The 19,952-nt window shown below is 39.8% G+C and overlaps 1 protein-coding gene across 2 annotated transcripts in view; it reads right to left on the reverse strand.

Annotated features, from left to right (window-relative positions):
- Window positions 1–19,952, reverse strand: part of INPP4B (inositol polyphosphate-4-phosphatase type II B) — a 366,554-nt gene that overhangs the window by 340,645 nt on the left and 5,957 nt on the right. For both annotated transcript variants that reach the window (XM_032687037.1, XM_032687036.1), the window contains exons 2-5: window positions 15,512–15,602; window positions 14,744–14,781; window positions 12,142–12,185; window positions 8,937–9,033 (exon numbers count right to left, since the gene is read on the reverse strand). The gene's annotated coding sequence lies outside the window, so the exon portion shown is untranslated. The remainder of the gene's footprint in view (window positions 1–8,936; window positions 9,034–12,141; window positions 12,186–14,743; window positions 14,782–15,511; window positions 15,603–19,952) is intronic.

Below are 19,952 nucleotides of genomic sequence, written 5' to 3' on the forward strand. Positions count from 1 at the left end.
AGATCATCCCATACAACCTGCAGACTGGTGACCTCAGAAACCCTGCAGAGCCCTGCACAAGGGCTTTCCTTTCACCCTAGTTCACTTCCCAGTGACTCTCTCAGCATGCAGGTGCTGATGGGAAAGCTCTTCCAGGTCACAAAGCTTGGGCTCACATCCCACGAATTGCTTTTGCAGCTGGCTCCTCTGGCCCCGTAGGGTCAGGTAGTAATCAAACGAAAACATCTGTCCCAATGTCTTGAACCAACTGCTATTCTTTATTTTGGAGCTATGCTGTGCAGTATAAGGAGCCCAGCACAGGTGCCCTGCTGGGGCAGTAGCTGGAGGGCCTGTTCCCTGTGCCGGCTGAGGCGGCCGTGATGCTCCTCACCTCTGCCTTGCACAGTCATGCAGTGAGGCTGTGAAGGGCTGGATCCTACAGTGTTTCAGACAGGGAGTGGCTACAGCAGAGTGAAGATTAACTGTGCCACACGTGTAGCCTGCACACTAGTTCTGTGAGCAGCCTGCTCTTGCATTCGCTGAGGTGGTGACTCCTTCAGCACAGAGAGCAGCGGGATGGAGATTAGGCCCTGCTTTTGCAACTTTTGGATTCCTCATGCTGAAATAGGCCACATACAGACAGTGTTGTCGTTTTTTATTAATCACAGGTAGCATAATTCTGGTCACTGCTATGGGCTGTTTTGTCGCTATATATAATCTTGCAACTTTCACACAATTTTTGCAAAGCAAAATAAGAATGAGGAACTAATCCCCTTCAAAATGTCTTACGGCTTTGAGGAAGAGAGCTTTATCTGTGTGTCTAGAGGCTAATTGTTCAAGTCCCAGCTGTTCTGCCAACTGTGGTTAATATTTCTCTGCCCTTCACAACCCAAGACATTACATCCAATTGCACAGTAACTATTATTCTGCAGAAAAAGGAAGTCTAAAGTGATTAGGACAGCATTGAAACCAGGACTCACAGGCCAGTATGGGCTCTCTCACAAATTGAGAAGTCAAATCAGATGCTTCTAGAATAATTTGCTTCCTGTATATCAAAAATATATGACTTTAAAATTTGTGTTGAAACATCTTTCATTGCTGTACATCCTTTACTTTGACTAAAGGCATCCAGGCATCCAGCTCTTTAAGAATGAGCTATGGCAGCCTCCATGCTTCATGGGACTGTGCCTCTCAGGCTGCAGCGTGTGCTTCAGTGGTGCACCACCTCTAACCAGTACACAAACTGGGGTGCTCACTGGTGCTGCTGACAAGGGTGGCACCTGACAGTAATGGAGGAATGACATTAAACACCCTCTGTCCTAGGCAGTTTCACTTGTATTCCCAGAAACAAGGTGATTGGGTCTGTGCAAAATCCAAAAAGATAAGGACTTAATAAGCCTCTTCCCAGAACACAAAGTGTGGCAAATGAATGATACAGCCTGTCACCTCTTGATACCAAATGAAATTCTGCCCAGCTCAAGCAGGGATTAAAATTTATTCCCAGCTAATTGATGTTTGGAGTCCCCGCACTAGATTAATTAGTCTCAGCTCCAGCTTCTGCTTCATGTATTTGCCTGCACAGCTTTGAGGTAGTTTTTTAGGTCAGACACAAACTCTCACTGTGGGTTTGTGCAGTGCCAAGCATGAGGGAATGCAGAGCCCCCCAGAAAATTCATGGTAGTACACCCACCATGGGGGCTGCAACCAATTTCGTCTGAATTTAGAAAGACTGGCAAATTTATTATCATTTTATCCCACAGGGCCAGGCCTGTGGGAGTGCACAGAGCCGCAGACAAAAAAATACAGGGATTATTATCATTTAATGCTGTGGGCTTTGGTCTAATTTTGTGACAGTCAATGTTTTGCTGCTGCTGGTGGTGTAAAATAATGAGCTGCCATGATCAAGTATATCCTTTGTCCCAAAGTACAACAAAACCAAATGTAATCACAACTGATGGAAACTATAGAAAAGAAAAATAAATTTAAATTTACAGAGCCATTCCAGAGAATTTCAGTAACTGTTATGCCCACCCTTTTCCATATTTCTTTTTTCTAAAGTAGTGGTGACTGGAAAATAAAATGGTTCAATTCCAAGTAGGGAGAAAAAGGCAAATTATTGTGATTTTTCAATTAATCAAAATTTTTCTAACACAAGTTCAGAGTCAAAACATGTCAATAAATTATAAGTGTTTCCATTCTATTAATTTATGCAGAGACATTTTAAATAAGAGCAAAACCCAAGGCACTGAACTCTGCAGCTGTTCAACAAGACATTTAGATGTTTTCCAAAATAATTCTCCTCACTTTAAAATAAAGTTTCTTCAAAGTAGAAGATATAATGGGGACAGAAGAAGAACTACCAGACAGAAATTCTTTTCTTCACTATAACTGTTTCAATAAACCTTTTTTTATTAGCTTTGAATACATGTGCTTCTATAAAATTATCCGGAGAAAAAAGATAGAAGTCAGAAGGAGTCCACAATATTAGAATAGAAGTTAAAGAACTTAAAGAAGTACAACAGGCAATTCTTTCTGATTTAGTTAGTACCATTTTTCCCTTTGGGAGACTGTTTATCCCCAACCAGAACAACCCTGTCTCAGTTTACAAGAAATTCAAGACAAGCTGCTATAACAAACTGCCAATTGCAATTCAGTCGGGATTTCATCCTTCTCCAAAAAACAGCCATCATAAAATTTTTACATTAGAAAATACATCCTGTTACTGTACTTTAGGGTTTCATATTATTCCAGCTATTTCTTCCATTACCAGCCCTCAGTGCACCCATTCTGTCTCAGCAGCCTGCAAGCGAAGCCTCTCTCGGAACATCTCCATGTTGTACTTAAAGTGTTTCCAGAGCAAAAATTATGTCGTTCTGGGTCCTGTACGGAATCTGTAAAGTGTTTCTCCCTGCACAATCCCACCTTATGGCCATTATGCATGCCTGTTCCTGCTCTTCCTTTAACATAGTAGAAGGAGCCAGTTACAATGAAACTGGTACCACCTGAAGCCACCTTTCCACATCCTTAGAAGGTCACTGTATTCAGGAGACACATCTGAGTTGTATCTTCAGAGACATTCTTGGTACTCAGAAGGATTATGTGCACTCAGTAACATTTCCTAAGTGAAGGCTGCCAACTTTATCTCATTGTACAGCTCAAAAAGGTGGGGCTGTAGGCACATATCTGCACCATCTGTGTGGGAATCCTACAAGCGTCACACAAAGATGGTCATGGCAGCAGCATCTGGCTTTGTAAAGGAGGGTTGCCAGGGAAGTGCTCAGTAGGGTTTTAGTTGTCTGAATAGGAAGTAGGAAAACGTGACTGTAGGCAACTGCAGATAAGCTGAACTCTATGGGTCATGTACTAAGAATTACTGGGAGAGTCCAAAAATAAATTTGATCCAGTAATACTAGAAAGCTTACAAACTGCCTCATAAATCTTTAATTTTTAGAGTCACTGTCTTCACTACATTCAAAAACATAAGAAGGATAAGAAGAAAGAGTGAGTTTTTGCTGCAGCCTCTGATCCCTTGAAATCTGTGGAGCAAAGTGCAAGTATTTCTTTCTCCCCTCTTCTGAGAAGGTCAGGCAAGGGAGGAAGGGGTATTTGTAGGGAGACTGCATTCTCGCTCCAGCACCAGCTTTTCTAACACCAGCTAATGCATAATACAAAGTTTATCCTGACAAGTCATTTGAATATCGCTCTCTGAGAGCATAAAGTACTGCAGTTAAACCTACAGCACTGATAACATTGCTGTGTGCACTGGAGCCAATTCCCAACCGCCAGAAGCTCTTCCAGGAGGTGCTTCTTCAGAATATTTGTAAACACCTACACACACCACTGAAGAGGATTACAGAGATTTATGAAAGGGGGGAAAATGCCTACAAAACCCAGCATTTTCTTATTAGATATGGTGGGGTTTTTTTTCCTTCTGGGGTTTTCATTTCTGGATAGCAGAAATAGAAATATGGTAAACATATTTTCTTGATTAATTGACTCACACCTGCTGGCAGATAAACTCAGCTTATTTCATCCATCCACTCTGTCACCTATGCTGATTAGTACAGCTGTGTTCCACAGGATTTAAGGAAATCTCAATACATTTCCCTATTCTGAATTTTCATACTTCATGTTTTGCTGATAAAACAGCAACATGGGATGCTGATTAATAAGGATTGTGTAATTCTCAGATGTATTTATTAAATCACCCTTCCACTATAGTCTTTCGGCAGACACACAAATAGAAAGAACAAGGGAAACTACATGTAACATTTCTAATAAAATAATCCAAATTACTATTAATAAAAATGTTTATATATTAATACAGTGTTTGATCATGAAAGATAAGAAAAAATAAGTTGGAACAAAATTTTTAAAACCCAAAAAGGTCATAAAAATGAGCCTTCATATAGAAAAACACAACCACATCACACAAAAATTTTTGTGGTGCTAAAAAAATTTGCATCACAGTCTATTTATTCCATCTGTATGTTATTTGCCACTAAGCACTCCATCAACATCAGGTGATAATATCAAACTGCTGCAGGACTGTGCCTTAGCTGCTATATGTTTACATCTACATTTACAGAACAAAAAGTTCTCTGTTGCATAGGAGCCCTCAGGATATTTTTCTTTCTCTCCTGCCACCTGAATTACAGACCCTTTGGACAGGATTATGAAACTTTAGCTAGGTTATCTTCTTTTTATGGACCTTGACCAGTATGTGGGTTTTGAAGGCCAAACTACTTTTCATGGAAAGTTGACAGAACTGGGAGAAAAAAGAAACTCTTCTCTATTGAGATTCAAATAATGTGTTATGTGAAGTCCGAGAAACAAATGATGACATAAGCAGCACTTGATTTGATTTAAATGGAAGATACAATACTATCCATGTATTTATAAAATTGCACACACTCCCTTTTGATTTTAGTCACTTATCTCACTTGCAGAGCTACACTAAAGGAAATTCATTTTTTTATGTCAGATATACAAAAACAGCATCTTTGGTTTGTTATCACCAAGAACCATAGAAATATGACTCTCTCCTACCATAAAAATGTCTACTTTGCCAATGTTAAATAATTTCTGGCTTGGTTCTCTGGGGATGTGATTACAAAACCAGCTCCTACTTCAGCAATAAATCCATCCTTGAAGTGTGATCAGTCACATCTGCTGAACTGTAGTGATAAAAGCAAGTTTTCTTCATGTCAGACTCTAGATCTGTAACAGGTAAGAGCACATGCTCTGGAATTCAAGGGCAGAAGTCTGATATATTGTAAAATGAAATACTTAAGAGCAGCACCTGTAGGGCCCCAAGATCCCTGTGTTCCTGATCTGTGTCAGTGACACTGCAGGGGCTCAGCAGTGGAGGGTCTCACCCTCAGAAACTTTACATCTCTGGCTGTCCTTTGTTATCATGCAGAGGTATATATACTTGAGACTTTGTTAATGAGGTATAAAGGCTACTTCTCCACACAGTCTCAGGACCAAAGTATGCTTATTTACCTCTGATTTTATGTGTTATTTTTCTGTGTGCCAGTCGCAGCTGTTAATCAAACACAGCCTCTCTCATATATGCAAAGAGGGGAACTAGGGCTCCGGGGTTTTATACATGCAGGCATTTTTGTAGCTTCTAAAAAAAAGGCATGTAAGAACTTCATTTAACAAGCTAACAATTACAGTAGAGGACTGCAGGGCCTTCCTAAAATGATCCACAGAAGCAAGGGATAAGAGAGCCCTCTTCAGCAAGAGGGAACTCTGGAGGGAGAGTAGCCATAGCAGCTCTTCCTTTAACAGCTTCTTAACCTCCTAAATTCCCTTAATTAACAAACTGAAGAAGAATGAAAGAAGTTACAGAGCTACAGCCAATCCTCCCACCCCTAAACACTAATCCCTTTATTCTCCTGTCAGCTGGATAGTCAGGTGAGACAAAATGTTTGCCAATATGTGTAAAGTCCATCTATACTCAGTAGAACTCTCACTGTCTTTGATGGATTCTGGGTTAAGTTTTGACCACAAATCTCAGTATCTTGAATTAGGATGATCAGAAGCCAACAATACAACTTGCAAAACACAATAATCAGGACAGCTCTTGACTTGCACTTGAGTCACCATGAGTTGGCCACCAATACCCTTACTCAAACAAGAAAGGAGCTTCCGTTCCTGTGCAAAATCACGGAAATAAATGTTTCTGCATGACACTCGAGGCCTTTCCTCCCATGCATGTCCAGGCCAAACCAGCCCTTCTGTAAGTACTGGCCGGAGGGGATTGCCCTGGAGAATCCTTTATATCCTACAGGAAGGACAACAGCACAGTGATCTGGATGACCTTCCTTTCAGAAACCCTTCTTCTGGTAATGGAAATAGGGTATCACCCTGAGAAGGGAAAAAGAAACCTCCATTTCACTGCCTCTACAGAGATGGTGCTATTTGCTGGTTTAATCACTAAACCATAAACACAGACACAGAACCATAAACATAAATATCTGCTGGAAATACTACTCAGGAGTTTCATTTTAGTAACTGTTGTTTGGCTGTGTTCAATTAAGTAGATTAAAATTACTTCTCAGTAGTCATTTCCCATTGCTTTCAAGGCCGTCATCCCTCATTCAGGATCAGGGAAGTAGTAACTGCATTGATGGCAATGCTTTCACAGTTTGTATGGCATAAAGAGTTTTCATATAAGGAAGAAAGGAATTATACATGAATAAGATAGCAAAGGCACAAGGGAAAGGAAAGAGGAAAGTGATTTAGTAGAGTATTTCAAATGTTTTAATAAATCATAAATTTACACTGAAATGTCACTTCAGCAAGTTTCCCTTACAGTGATCACTGAATGACAATATATTCTTTGTGTGATGTGTATGTGAAAAGCTGGAATGTGCTGCTATGTTTGCACAGGATTTCTAAGGAAAAAATACTGATTGGGGCAGAAATAATTTTTACTATTGCAGCTCTTCTCACATTGTCTCTCTTAGATCAGCATATTGTAGAAAGAAAAAATGAAATGGTACAAATGTGCAATATAAACCGGAGATCTCATTTAGAGTCCCTAAAAATATGAAATCTAGAAAAACCTGGGTTGTTATTCTTTTGCAAATGGAACAACTTTATGCTCTACTGATTTTTTAATGCAGCAGATCTTGGAGAGAAGATGTAAGTTGATGCCATGCAGAGATGCAAGAAAATACTTTTTGAAGTGGAAGAATCAGATAAATCATGAATCACCAGTGTCACTGCTAAGTCTGCGCATGTTCTCGTTGCTATTTTTAGATCACTGACCACCATTCTACCATCCTTGTCCAAGGATTTTAAGCACTGTTTTCAAAGACTCATAAACAAACCAGACAATCAAACACAAAAATCAGCATAATCACCACAGTACTTTCTGACTTTCTTTTCTGCTCTGAGCTGCAATTTTCCATTTAAAGCACTATTTCATCCCAAAATTTAAAGTTTCAAGCCAGGAACTATTTGTAGATTCAGTTACAAAACAAGAGATTGATGGATGGATATAAAAATCAATAGGAATGGATATAAGTCATCAGGGATAAGCCAACTATCAAAGGTACTGAGAACTCCATCTAGTTGTGCTCCCACAGAAAAGATTCAACCATGCCAAAGTCAGATATTGTAGTTAGTACATCTGATGGTTTTTTACAGATAACTGTCTTTGGAAGGTAGATTCTAAACAGTCTATCTTTATATATATTCCAGCTACATTTCAAGATTATATTCCTATAGATTTAGATCTTAATGGTGTTAAATTCAACAAGATTCAAGAAAATGCATGCTGAGAAGAGCAAATACTTTAAAAAAACTCCTTCATTTTTAAAATGTGCTGCCATTGTGCTATTGTAAGCATTGTGGGTCTGAGTCATCTGGACATAGCATCACTTTCTTAAACTTTCTGTAATAACCCAAGACAAAATAAAAACCTAAGAAAACTGTCTACAGTAGACAGCAAAACTAGCATTGTCTTTTCCCCTTCCTCCTCCCAGTTTCTACTTTCTCACCCCAACTCATCAGATGTTTTATAACCACAGAATCATAATGATGCAGGTTAGAAGGGACCTCTGGAGGTCATTTGGTCCATTGCACTACCACCAACTTCTAAGTCAGACCCAGCTTCAAAACTATACCAAATTACTGAGAGTCATGGCCACTCTGGTGCTGAATATCTTTAAGGATAGACATTCCACAGCCTTCCTGAACAACCTGATTCAATCATTGTTCAACCTCATTTTTTTCCTAGAGTCTGTCTGGAACTTTCCTTGCTGTAAGTTACACCTTCCTTGAGTCCAAACACATTTTAGTTCCCTTTAAGAGTGATTGAGGCAAAATCTGGGTACAACAAAACCACTTCTGCTGCTTTAGACAACCATGGCATTGCAATAGTCCTTGCTAGTGGCATTCACAATTTCTTCCAAAATATATTTTTCAAGTTTGTACTCTTTGGGGATTTAAGTCACCTGAGACTTTGCTGTCACATAGACTTCATTATTGCATTCTGGCATCTTTGAGCAGCCTATTGCAAGACACATACCTGGTTGGCAGGGAAACAAGTTTTCATTGCTAATACTGACATCTACATCATTTAGCCAGAATTTTTTAGCAAAGAGAGGATTAAGATATCTTAATCAGTCTGAAGTCCCTGGAAAGAAGTTCTTGAAAGAAGTTAATGCCTCCCTCAGAGAAAGAGGAGAAAAAACACTGCTTGAAAGACGCCAAGTTATTTTCTGCATAAAGCTCATATAGCCCAAGGGAGAATATGGAATGGCAGCAGAAGAGAATGACTGTTTTTAAAAGAAAACATTGCTGAAGCAGTATTTCATATAACAGATTATAGCTAAAAGTGGGTAAGTATAGATCTCAGATGTTGCTGTGGCAGAGAAGCACTGAGATAACTGAAAGAGCCAAGGAAAGCTCGTAGAGACGTGGTGTATTGCTTCACTGACCTTTGTCACCCAGTTTACACAGCGGTAGGAATGACAGCTGAATGAGAGTTGTCCTTCACATTCTTCTTTTTTCCACTGAATGTTCGGTTGAGTGTTTCTGTAAGGGGGAAAAAATGGATTCTAGGTATTGACAGTTTGGCATAACAGTTTAGACTAGCCACTGTACCTTGTAAACTAATTAGCCTGGAAGTGAAGAAACAAGCTCAAGAATGTGCTAAATGGAGCAATCATCCAGCAAAGTGAACAAGGAAAGAATTTTGCATTTACAGTAAAGGAATCATTAAAACATCCATCTGTCCAGTACATAAATGCAATAAAGGAGGCAAATTAAATACTATTTTTCTACATGTTTTGCTGTGTGATCAGAATAAAAACAAGAGAGCTTACAGGATGTAAGCTGTATTAGTCCCACTGCTTGCTTTAGGGGGCACCATGCCTTTTGAGAGCTTCTAAAGCAATAAAAATAATACCAGGTCTCAACACCATAAGGCAATTTCTGTGGAGCTGGTGATACACTTCTATAAAAAAAGAAGATTGCAGTGTGGCCTAACAGACCTGGAAACCGAGAAAAGTACTAGAAAAACTGATAGAAATAAAGTTTTAATGCTAGCAAGTCATTTACAAGCATGGAGAAATAGCTCCAGGTAGCCTACTCGTTGTTTGACTAATGAACTCAGACAGCTATTCTGCTCAAACACCAGCAGTCATACAAAATAAATTGCCAAATAACCAAAACAAACATAAAATGAATTCAACAACAGCAAGTGATGGCTTGTTTACTTCGGTGAGAAGGTAGAAAACACACTTAATAAAAAAGTAATCTGCACATGCAGACCTCTGACTGCAGCCAATACAGCACTGAAAATGCTCAATTTCATAGTTATGAAGTAGTCGACAAGCTGATTAGTAGGAGACAAAGGTGGCATTTAAAAAGAGAATGGCTTATTGATTTCTGATCAACCTCTCATCAGCGTTATCTCAAGCACTCTCAGCAAACAGACTTTTATGCTAGGGGTTCCCTGATGTAAGGCTCTGCTCTGCTAATGGGAAGGTCCTGTCCCGTCAGGATCACGCAGGGGTGCTCTCCCCTCCGCACCGTGCTGTGGACCAAAGCGCAGCGTGGAAGGACGACTGGCAGGAGGTTCTCTTCCATTGCGCTCCCCTGACCCGCACTAAGGCAGTGCCTGTGCTGATGTGGATCTAAATGAACTCCTGTTGCGCGGTACAGCTCCATCTACTGATGCGAGAATTCCCCAGGTAGCAGAAAGACTCCGCTGCCGGGGTTTAAGCAAACATTTCTGGTATCGTTAGGAGGCATTCAAGGACAGGAGCACAAGGAGCGGGGGCATGCAAGGACATGATGTTAAGAAGCCTGAAAAACCGTGGCTCCGCTTTACACAAATGACAAAAGAGGTTGCTCAGAACTTCTTCAGAAGAAGCATGACACAAACTTCTGAATAGCCCTAACCAAAGGCAAAAATCCATCTGTTAGCACTCCTTCCAAGTCACACCAGGAATCAATTTGACCCCTAGTGGAAAGGGAGTATAATCAAATTACATTAAGGGAAAGGGCTTTAATTAAGTAACACTTAACTATAGTTATATTATTTTCATTGTGTTACTGTATTTTTTTAATGTATGACTTATTTTTCATTCAGTGTTATTATGGTAATATTCCCTAAGTTGTGTAAGATTTTATTAGCACTTCGTCTTATTTGACGGCTTTATTCCTGCACTTACTCAAGAGATTTCATAATTGCATTGTAATATTAGTAATATTAGTAATTAGTAATATATTCCTAGATGAACACTGGAGTAAGGCGTTATAAAAATATAACTGAGGGAAAAGGAACCTAATTTATTTTTATACTTCAGAGGTGATTCTGCTTCCAGCAAATATCAAGAATATTATAGCTCAGGACCTCCTATGGAAACATGGAAAGCTTTTTCAGTGGTCTGCTAAATCCCACATTTCAGATTGATCCCAAGAGAGGAGGAACAACTTTTAACAATTTTGATGATGATGCTAAGGTCCACCGGTCCACCCCCAGATAATGATATCCAGCTTCCCTGGGGAGCTACCTCAGACTCTCAAGTTTTCCTGTTAACTGAGGAAAAACTATTTGCACCCTCCTCTAACCCTCACTCTTGGACTAAGGCTCACATGCAGTGGCTGATGTGGGGAACTGCTATTTTGGCTGCATACGTTCAAGCTGTCACATATAAACTTCACAGCAAAAATACCTGTATTTTCAAACCTTCTGTGCTGAAGGCATCAGAGGAGAGTGAACTACTGTTTTTAGCAGCAACTTACAAAAAAAAGCAGCCAGGTAGACGAACAAACCAAGATACTGCTGAAGGAACACAGCTGGCAAATGAAAGTTTACAGTCAGGCTTTTCTTCCTCAGGTGCAACAACACTGACACCTATATGTGGACACAGGGTGAAAGGAGAAGACACGTGTACCTTAGTTTTGGCTATGCCAGTTCTTCCAACATCTTTCCTGAGCAGAGGTACAGCTAGACCCTATGCTGAGAAACCCCAGATGAAAGAGTGGGAGTGCGAACACTCCTTCCCTTACAGGTACTTGGAGACATGTCCACAGAGCAGAGACTCGTTTACTCCCACAAGGCACTATAAGTGCTCAAGCCCAGGCTCTCAAAGCCTTGAATTCTGTTTTCCATCATTCTTCGGGGTTTTCTTCTCTTCTTTGAGAAACAATCATTCCACTCTTGCATAAAAGATTTTCTCCTTCTTTCTCCTGTGTAGATATTTTACCTTTCTACAAGAAATTAACTGCCTCCTTTGCACAGTTTACTTTTCAACTTCTTCACCTCTTGTCTTTCCTGCTCACGCACTCTGGTTTGACTGGTTGGCATTTATTTTCCTACAGAGGTCTCCTGGTGATGATGCTGCCAAGCAGATGAGCCTCTTGGAAAATCCTTCCTAAGGTCATCTCCAGCAGATTAAACCATTTGGAGTTTTTCCAGTTAAATCCTTGTCTCCTCTATAGCTTCTAGGTCACACTCTTTGCTTCTGATTTTGAACCACAATTCCACATTGGGCTTATTTTACCTGGGGAAGTCAGCTAGAACTGGGTTTCACAAATCAAACTTTTCAAGCCACACCTTTAAAAGGAAGACAAATTTTATTTTCTTTATGCAATCTTTCTCTGTAAGTTTAATTAGCAGCGAAGAGTAGTTACATTAATACCATCAAGCTGAATAAACAGGTTGTTATAAGTTTCTCCTGGGAGAAAAAAAGACATGAGTATATCTTTCAGTAACGGAAATTTGTTTTTTTAAATGTCACTGTGATTTTCAAGCCTTTATTCTCCATGTGACTCTTTCTGAGTACAGCAAGAGCTGGCTGCTCCCTTAGGAATGGGAACTGGGGGCAGTGAGGGCTTCCCATAGGGAGTCTGGCAGGGCAGAGTCTGGCACAACTGTGGGGGCTGGAGACCAGCCCAGCTGAGGTGTTGCTGGAGCAGAGGCTGCCCTTTCCATGAAACAGCCCATCTTGCTCAGTCATCCACTGCTCCTGTGCAGTCTGACAGTGCAGACAGACAAGCTGACTGATAGATACAGACAGACACAGCGGAGACAGATTGCGCTCAGCCCACCCAGCCATGCTCAGCACAGCCGGGCCTCCTGTGCCAGCTCACGTTTTGTTACAGTGTCTGTGCACAGGCTGCCGAGGAGGGGAAGAGAGGGGGAAAGACAAACATCTATCTCCATGTGGGAAAATGAGTGTGGAGAATCCGCACTCCAAACTCAAACTGAGATGGGAAAAGGCTCAGCTTGACAAATGGAATGTCATCAGTGCTTCAGATGAACACATCCATCAGCAGAGGCGTGTTTTTGCCAGTTGCTTGTACACTAGACTTTGGGAGAAAGCAAGGGGAACTGAAGAGAGGTATGAAAATCTGTGGTGTTTCCATGGCTTTGAAGTTTTGGCAGCATGCAGGCATCTGCCTGCAGGATTGGCCACACCACTGACCAGCTCAAAAACCGCGGTACCTCTCATTTGGCAACTTTAAAACGCGCGACCAGCCCACCGGTGACGTTTGGGACAACGTTATATTCCTACCAAACAGAGCTGCAATGGAAAACCACGGCTCTCCTGACCTGCTGCACTGCTCCTCAGCCACACTGGGGAGGGATTGCGTGTAAGCGCCGGTTCCCGCTGCAGCCACCATGTGCTGCGTGGGAATGAGAAGCGTAGTGAACTGCAAAAGCTCACCGCTGCAGGGCCACCGGGAGGAGAGAGCGTGCCACTAACTAACAAGTGGATACACCCTACTGCCTCATGTCTACATTTGTTCCTCCTCAGACAGACAAGTACCTGCATTAAGTAAAAGGCTTAGTGAAAACATTAAATAATGAAAATAGCACACACATGATTTACAAGATTATTTACAACACATGGGGATGTGGCCTCATTATTTTAAGAAGCCAGTGGCTTTTCTGCTAAAAACTTCGAGGCTGTTACAATTTCTAATTCCCACACTACATCTGAGTTAAATTATCATGAGTCTCAAAAACTCATGAAATCAACTGGAGGAATTCACAGCATCAAAACTGTGCTTTACATGTCTAGACAAATCTGATTATCATCATGACCTTCAGAAATATGTTATATATTCCCAGCATATCAGATTTTACATAGCATTACCATTAGATGTGGTCTAACTTCAGTTGACAAATCAGAGGATAATGATCAGGATGGTAATTTATTTCAGTTTTAAGAAATTAATGATGTTAATATCAAGCAAGATAAGGTATTTGAGAATGGCATTAGGTGGTTCTGAATAAAAAAGAAGTCTTCATTTTATGTTAAGTGTATCTTTAAAAAGTATTTTCAGTATCATAAATAAGGTAAAATAAAAAAAACAAATTAAAGGAAAAGTTTTGATTGCATAGGGTTTGCTGCAGTGGAGTGTTTTGAGATTAAATGGAATTCCTACTAAGCTGAAAGCAATTAGGAGCACAAAATTCATAGTAAGGTGCAGTCACAGAATCTGAAAAATTACAAATTTGTCACATCAATAGAGAAGCCTGTAGACATTTTAGGAAAAAGTGGATCTAATCCTTCTTCCTGGAGATGATATGAATTATACCAGTGATTAGCATGAACAAGGCAGACCTTACTAAATAAAAGCAGATAGAAACTCAGGTTATCATTTGCTGTTTTGCATCTGAAGCCAGGCCAGTTGGATTCTTACTGTCTTCTTCAAAAGGCAAAGATGGTTTCATGGTTCTTGGTATAATCATCTGGGGCCTGTTGAGAAAGCAGGTTATTGCTATTGCTCCAGACCCAGAAGTGGGATTGTAGAGCTCACAAGAAACACATCCAGCTGAAACTGGGAAAGGCACAGCAGCTGCTCAGAACAAAGGAGAGGTTTTAACTGGCGGTTTGAGACCTGGATCATGCTCAATCATCCCAGACCAGGATCCAGTTGTATTAGTCACCAAAAGCTCCTGCCAGTAGGACCGTCTCATCATCTAGAAAAATATGATGCACAAAGCCATGCCAGAAGCATCACGTTACCAGATTCTCAGATGCATGCAAAAAACTAAGTTACAGAGGGCTTAAATATTCTGCCAGGAGTTACTCTCTCAAAATGAGACCAGAATGCCCAAGTCCTGTGGGCAGTGAGCTCCTGCCCCACGCTACCTAGCAAACAGGGAGGGCAATGCAAACCAACAGCTGGAATTGGAACATTTTACCCATGCAAGCTCTTAGGGACAAGGCAACGTGATCTGCAACTAGTAGTTCTTCCAAACTCTCTGCAACACTACACTCACCTGTGTTGGTCAATGCCATTCAGAGGATATTTTGTTGGCTGCAAGAACATGAAAAGAATTATGTTGCACATAAAAGGAGTTGTGCTATTATGCATGCCCTCAGCTTTGTCCTGTCTCAGTTTTAATTAATACCAGTCAATGCTTTGCAAGGACAGGAGCAAGGCTGCTCTTCTTTGGAGTCCCTTCTTTCTGTAAATCTTTCCTGTCCCAGTTAAGCTAATCAACATTCTTACAATGCTTTTTCATATGGAACTGTCACTATTCTTTAAATGTGTTACTATCTACCAATAATTACCATTTTCTACCGCTTATAACACTTCTTTCTTTTTCATTAGCACTTCAAAATGTTCTCACGTTCTACAATATCTCATTAAACTGGAATCCTGATTATTTCTATTGTGCTAGCAAGTGTGTCACTGGCACTATAATGGTTATCTTTTTTCTATTTTAACTATCCAAATGAAGCAAAAATCAGTCTCATTTCATTCTTTCCAGACAAATCCCAACTTCTTTTATTTAAGCATCTGTATTCATATTAATACAATCCCTATTTATATTTCTAATGCTACGCTATTCTACTTTAATGAAACATCTTTTTATGGCATCTTGTCTACAATCTTGCTGTCAGGACATAAGCATGCATACTAAGGCCAAATTATGAACAAGACTTTGGTAATTTCCATTCATTTTGAAGCTCTTCTTAGCACTGGAGTGGCAAACACTCCCTGTGTAGGTTGTCAGATGCACCTATGTTCATGTAATACTCACTTGCTTTTTCCCTGCCATGCAAAGTTGGTGCATTATTACTTTGGGATGGCTGGAAATGTTCACTGTGAAGCAAGCCATGCCCTAGGACATGCTGGAAAAGCAAAAAACGGAAGGAGTAATCCAGTTCTTGAACACTGCCAATGTAAATATGAGCCAAGAGAGAAGAGATAACAAATAGATTATTAAGGCCAGTAAAAAAGGAATGATGATGGAAAGAAAACTGGATCTTTTCTGTGGGTATCACATCAAGAAGTAGTTTGACAAAGACTCACAAAAAGAAAATCAGATGATTTTGCAGATATTTATAAGGGTATGTGAGAGGGAGCTTCATGAGGAAAAGTGGTAAGGTGTTTACAGATGTGGATTTTCAAAAGCATCTAAGTAATTTTAGAACATGCACCCTATTGGCTTTTAGTAAGGCTGATACCCACAAAGCACTTTGAAAGTGCAGGTGTAATTTCTTTTCCAGATCCACTTTTAAAATACAGATAAGTTACAATCTAAAAAAAAATAAATTGCTCTACTAAATAATGTCAAGCATAATTGTCTGAGAGTCCCAGGTGCTGTAAAATCATTATCTGGCCTTTGGTGGATGATTTAGACTGTCTGCAGTGATGTCTACTTCACAAGCAAGTTGTGGGCCACAATTAATCTTTTGCAAGGGTTCTATGAGAGTAGGGGAAATCAACTTTAAATGACCAAGCACTAAAGGCCTTTTACTTTCCAAAACATTAGTATTTGAGGAGTATTGGTAGGAAGCAGGACTTGAAAGTACCCAACAGAGGCCATTCAGGCAGGTATGTCTGGTTTGGGAACACTGCTTGAGCACAGGTGTGTCAGCTGCCTTAAGGATTCTCTTCTCATGGTGGGATGCAGGACAAGATCTCCATTGGTCGTGGTTCAGTTTTGAAGGGGGTCTGTCTAATACAGATAGGAAACAAAAATTTCAGTGGTCTGTGCAATCAGACATTGCCCTCAGAGACAGAGGGGTTTGGGCAATTTATTCCAACCTCTCTTGATCGACTCTGAGAGGCAGATAGTCCTCCTGCACTAGGAGAAATACAGATGCACAGCAGGTAAATAGTAGCAGCAAACTCAGGAACTGAACAGGAGTTAGGGAGCTGTTATTCTGACAATGATAACAAGCTGTGCAAAGAACCACACGAGACAAAAATCCTATGTCAGAACTGAAGTTTTGGCTGGTGAGCAGCTGGAGTGGAAGGTGACTGGCCTAAAGCGTGGCAGGTACCTTTTAGCCCCGCCCAGGGGACCAGCCCAAGCCAGATCTTTGCTGAAAAACTGGAATGGCAATTCTTTTAATCACAAAGAACATTCCATATATTTGTTAGGTGTCTGATTTACATTAAGCTAAATGAGCATTAACAAACCAAGAGCAATTTATAGCCACTTAAATAAAAATGAATTTTCTTCTCTATTATCCACATTTTCCTACTGTAGTTTATGACACTGTAAACCATCTGTGGTCCTCTCATTGCTTTAAATCTTTCTAGGAAAATAAGGATACCCAAACATATGGAACAACTACATGAAAAAAACTGTCTGCTTTTTATTTGGGTAAGTTCCATATCAAGTTCTATGCCAGTATAAACCAGGTAATTCTTAAAAAGATGGGGCTGGATTTGCCTCATTTTTTAAAATGTTTTGGGCCACCAGTAGTGAGTTTTCTTTTTCTCATATTGTAGATAATAATAAGTAGTAGAGAATTTTGTCTTCAATAAAGAAAAATAATTATTTTTCTAGATACATTTATGCTTTGCATGAGATTAACTTTCGCTTCAAACAGGTCCTTTCCCAGAAGAATGAGATCATTGAAATCAGGACAGAAAAGTCCCTGACACACGATTCAACATAAATAAACTCCATAAGGTCAGTATATTTGTATAATCATGTTATTTATAACACTGAACATTTGCTTCTACGCTGCACTGCTCAAAGCATTTTATTTCCAACCAATTTCAGTGCATAGAGAGCATCAGAAAAAGACTGTACTTCCCTCTGATTAAAAGAAATCTGATATTGAAACTGGAACTGATTGAGCCTGTGCCCAACTGTTCAGAGAAGCAATTATTTTACACATTAACCTAAGCTCCCCTCAGCAGCTACTGTAAGTGAAGAACATGTCAGATCGTGGTTTCAGACGAAGACAAAATACCATCACTATTGAATTATCACAGGCTCCATCTGTGCTGAAATTTAAAATGGAAACCAAATAGAAATATGTTTACACAATTTCACGTTTAGAAGTACACCTTTGACCCTGCACTGCTCTCCTGTACCCCATAATACTTTTTGTCATGGATCTTAAGTAAGCTTTTGGTACAGAAAATTTTCTTAGTGATCCAAACCAAAGAATTCAGCTATTCAAACCAAAAAATGGTTTCAATTGTGTTTGCTGTTATGCACTTGAATCGGTGCATGTAATAACACACAAAGGGTCAAAATATGGACAGGATGGCTTATTTTTGAAGATTATCACAAATTCAAAACCAAAATGTTCTGAATTAAGATATATTGCTTTGTTGCTGCAAAAGAATTTTTCAGGGGATTTGAATATTGGAGCTGAATTAAAAAAGCAAAAAAACCACACTCTAATAGGTAAATGAAATTGCAGCTGTGCAAACTCTTCAAAACAACCACTAAACTGCATTGACATTTCCGGCAGAAGATAGAAACTAATTGTACATTCTGATTACCAGTGTGACTACCCTGTGTCTTAGGGCTAAATTAGTCCTTGTGATCTGCTCACTTAAGTGTGAAATCCTCATGGATGTCTGTACAAGACCAACATAATTCACTTCTTATGTTGCCCCTGATTTTGGAGGATATATGCTAGTGGGCCTGCATCTGACTTCTGTTTCATTAAACATACTTGCCTATTTCCCTAAAATACTCTTTATTTTCCTTCCCTCATTATTGTCCAGAGCTACAGTGTTCCTCATTCCACAGGACTTCATTGCTAGGTGAACTTACTCAGTTCACACAATGTGTATGATCTCTCTAGTGTTTCAGGATGTCTTGACCTGGAAATCAGACACCTTTGCAGACATCCCTGCTCGGGCTGGACCTAAGCTGGATATCTCCATCAGACAGTGTAGGTTAGATGCAGTTAGAAGGATGACTGAGGATGAAAGGAACTCCTGTCAGAAATTTTCAACACAGAGTGTTTAATGAATAAGTCAGAGTATTGCGAACATAACCAAGGAAACACTGAGTTGGGACTTATCAGGTGAGACACTCTTTTAAAAATGAAACATGAATAAATCAAACAATTACTTGCTTCAGAACTATAAGCAAACAGCTGCTAGGAAAGAGTCAAGAGTCAGAAGGGAGCTAGTGGTGAAACTGCAGACCTCTGAAGTTTGCCTTAAGGTCCAAGCAGCATATTTTTAAACAGAGACCAAAAAAGAAAAAAATATGCTAAGAGAAACTTTTGAGTGATGTACAACTGGCTAACCCGTTTGGGATTTTTGATGGCTTAAGTGGAAAAAGAAAAATCAAGAATATGACCTGGAATAAAATGCTCAGACCCTGGGAAAACCAATGCTTAATCTTTGGCAAAATAATTAGAACAAAGGAAGTCATACAGTCCATGAAACAGATGAAACCCGGCCAGTGGTAGTACCAGCACTATGGAAGTAAGAGAAAATCTAGACTCTATGTATGCTACCAAAATAAAAATAATAAAACAAAACAAAACAAAAAAAACCCACACCCACACACAAAAAACACTCCCATACAACAAAGGCCCCCCCCAAAAACTAAGAGGAGCACCAAGACTTCAGAGTTTAAAAATGGACATTGCATGGTGCATAGATCTTATCTGCTTCAGCAAACACAAGGCAAAACAAGACAGAAGACAAGATTCAAGAGGCAGTGGATTGTTTCATTCAGGATGAGGCTGCACACATCAGTAGAGCAGAAAAGTCTCAGGCAATGATGACCAGTTGAGCATTACAAGCATCCCACTGAAAATAATGAGATTTCTTTTGTTCCACATTATCAGACGTATACTGAAACATTTTTTAGCTCAGGGCAAGGGATTCCATACAAGCCAAAATGTGGGGTTAGTGAAAGAAGTGTTATAACTGTAAGGTAACCACTAAAAAAAGGTGCATAGAGGTGCTGGATTCCTCACAGGATACATACTCATTTTAATACTGGAAAATCCCCAGGCTCTAATAAGGTGAAGCACCTCTTTTAAGATACACACCAATCAAGCCATGGGCATGTCTCTCAGGGATAAATCTTTTGTTCTGTGAAACTTTACTTTCTACTTCTTTTTTTTCATTTCCCCTTATATTTTTTGGACCTGTTTTTAATGATAATACGCATTTGGTCCTCAATTATTCCTTCAAATGTCATCCTTAAAACATATAACCAGAAGATCTGACAGCATCTTTGATATTTGGTCTTGGACAAA

The sequence above is a fragment of the Chiroxiphia lanceolata genome, chromosome 4 (genome assembly GCF_009829145.1).
Source record: "Chiroxiphia lanceolata isolate bChiLan1 chromosome 4, bChiLan1.pri, whole genome shotgun sequence".
NCBI classification, from domain to species: Eukaryota; Metazoa; Chordata; class Aves; order Passeriformes; family Pipridae; genus Chiroxiphia; species Chiroxiphia lanceolata.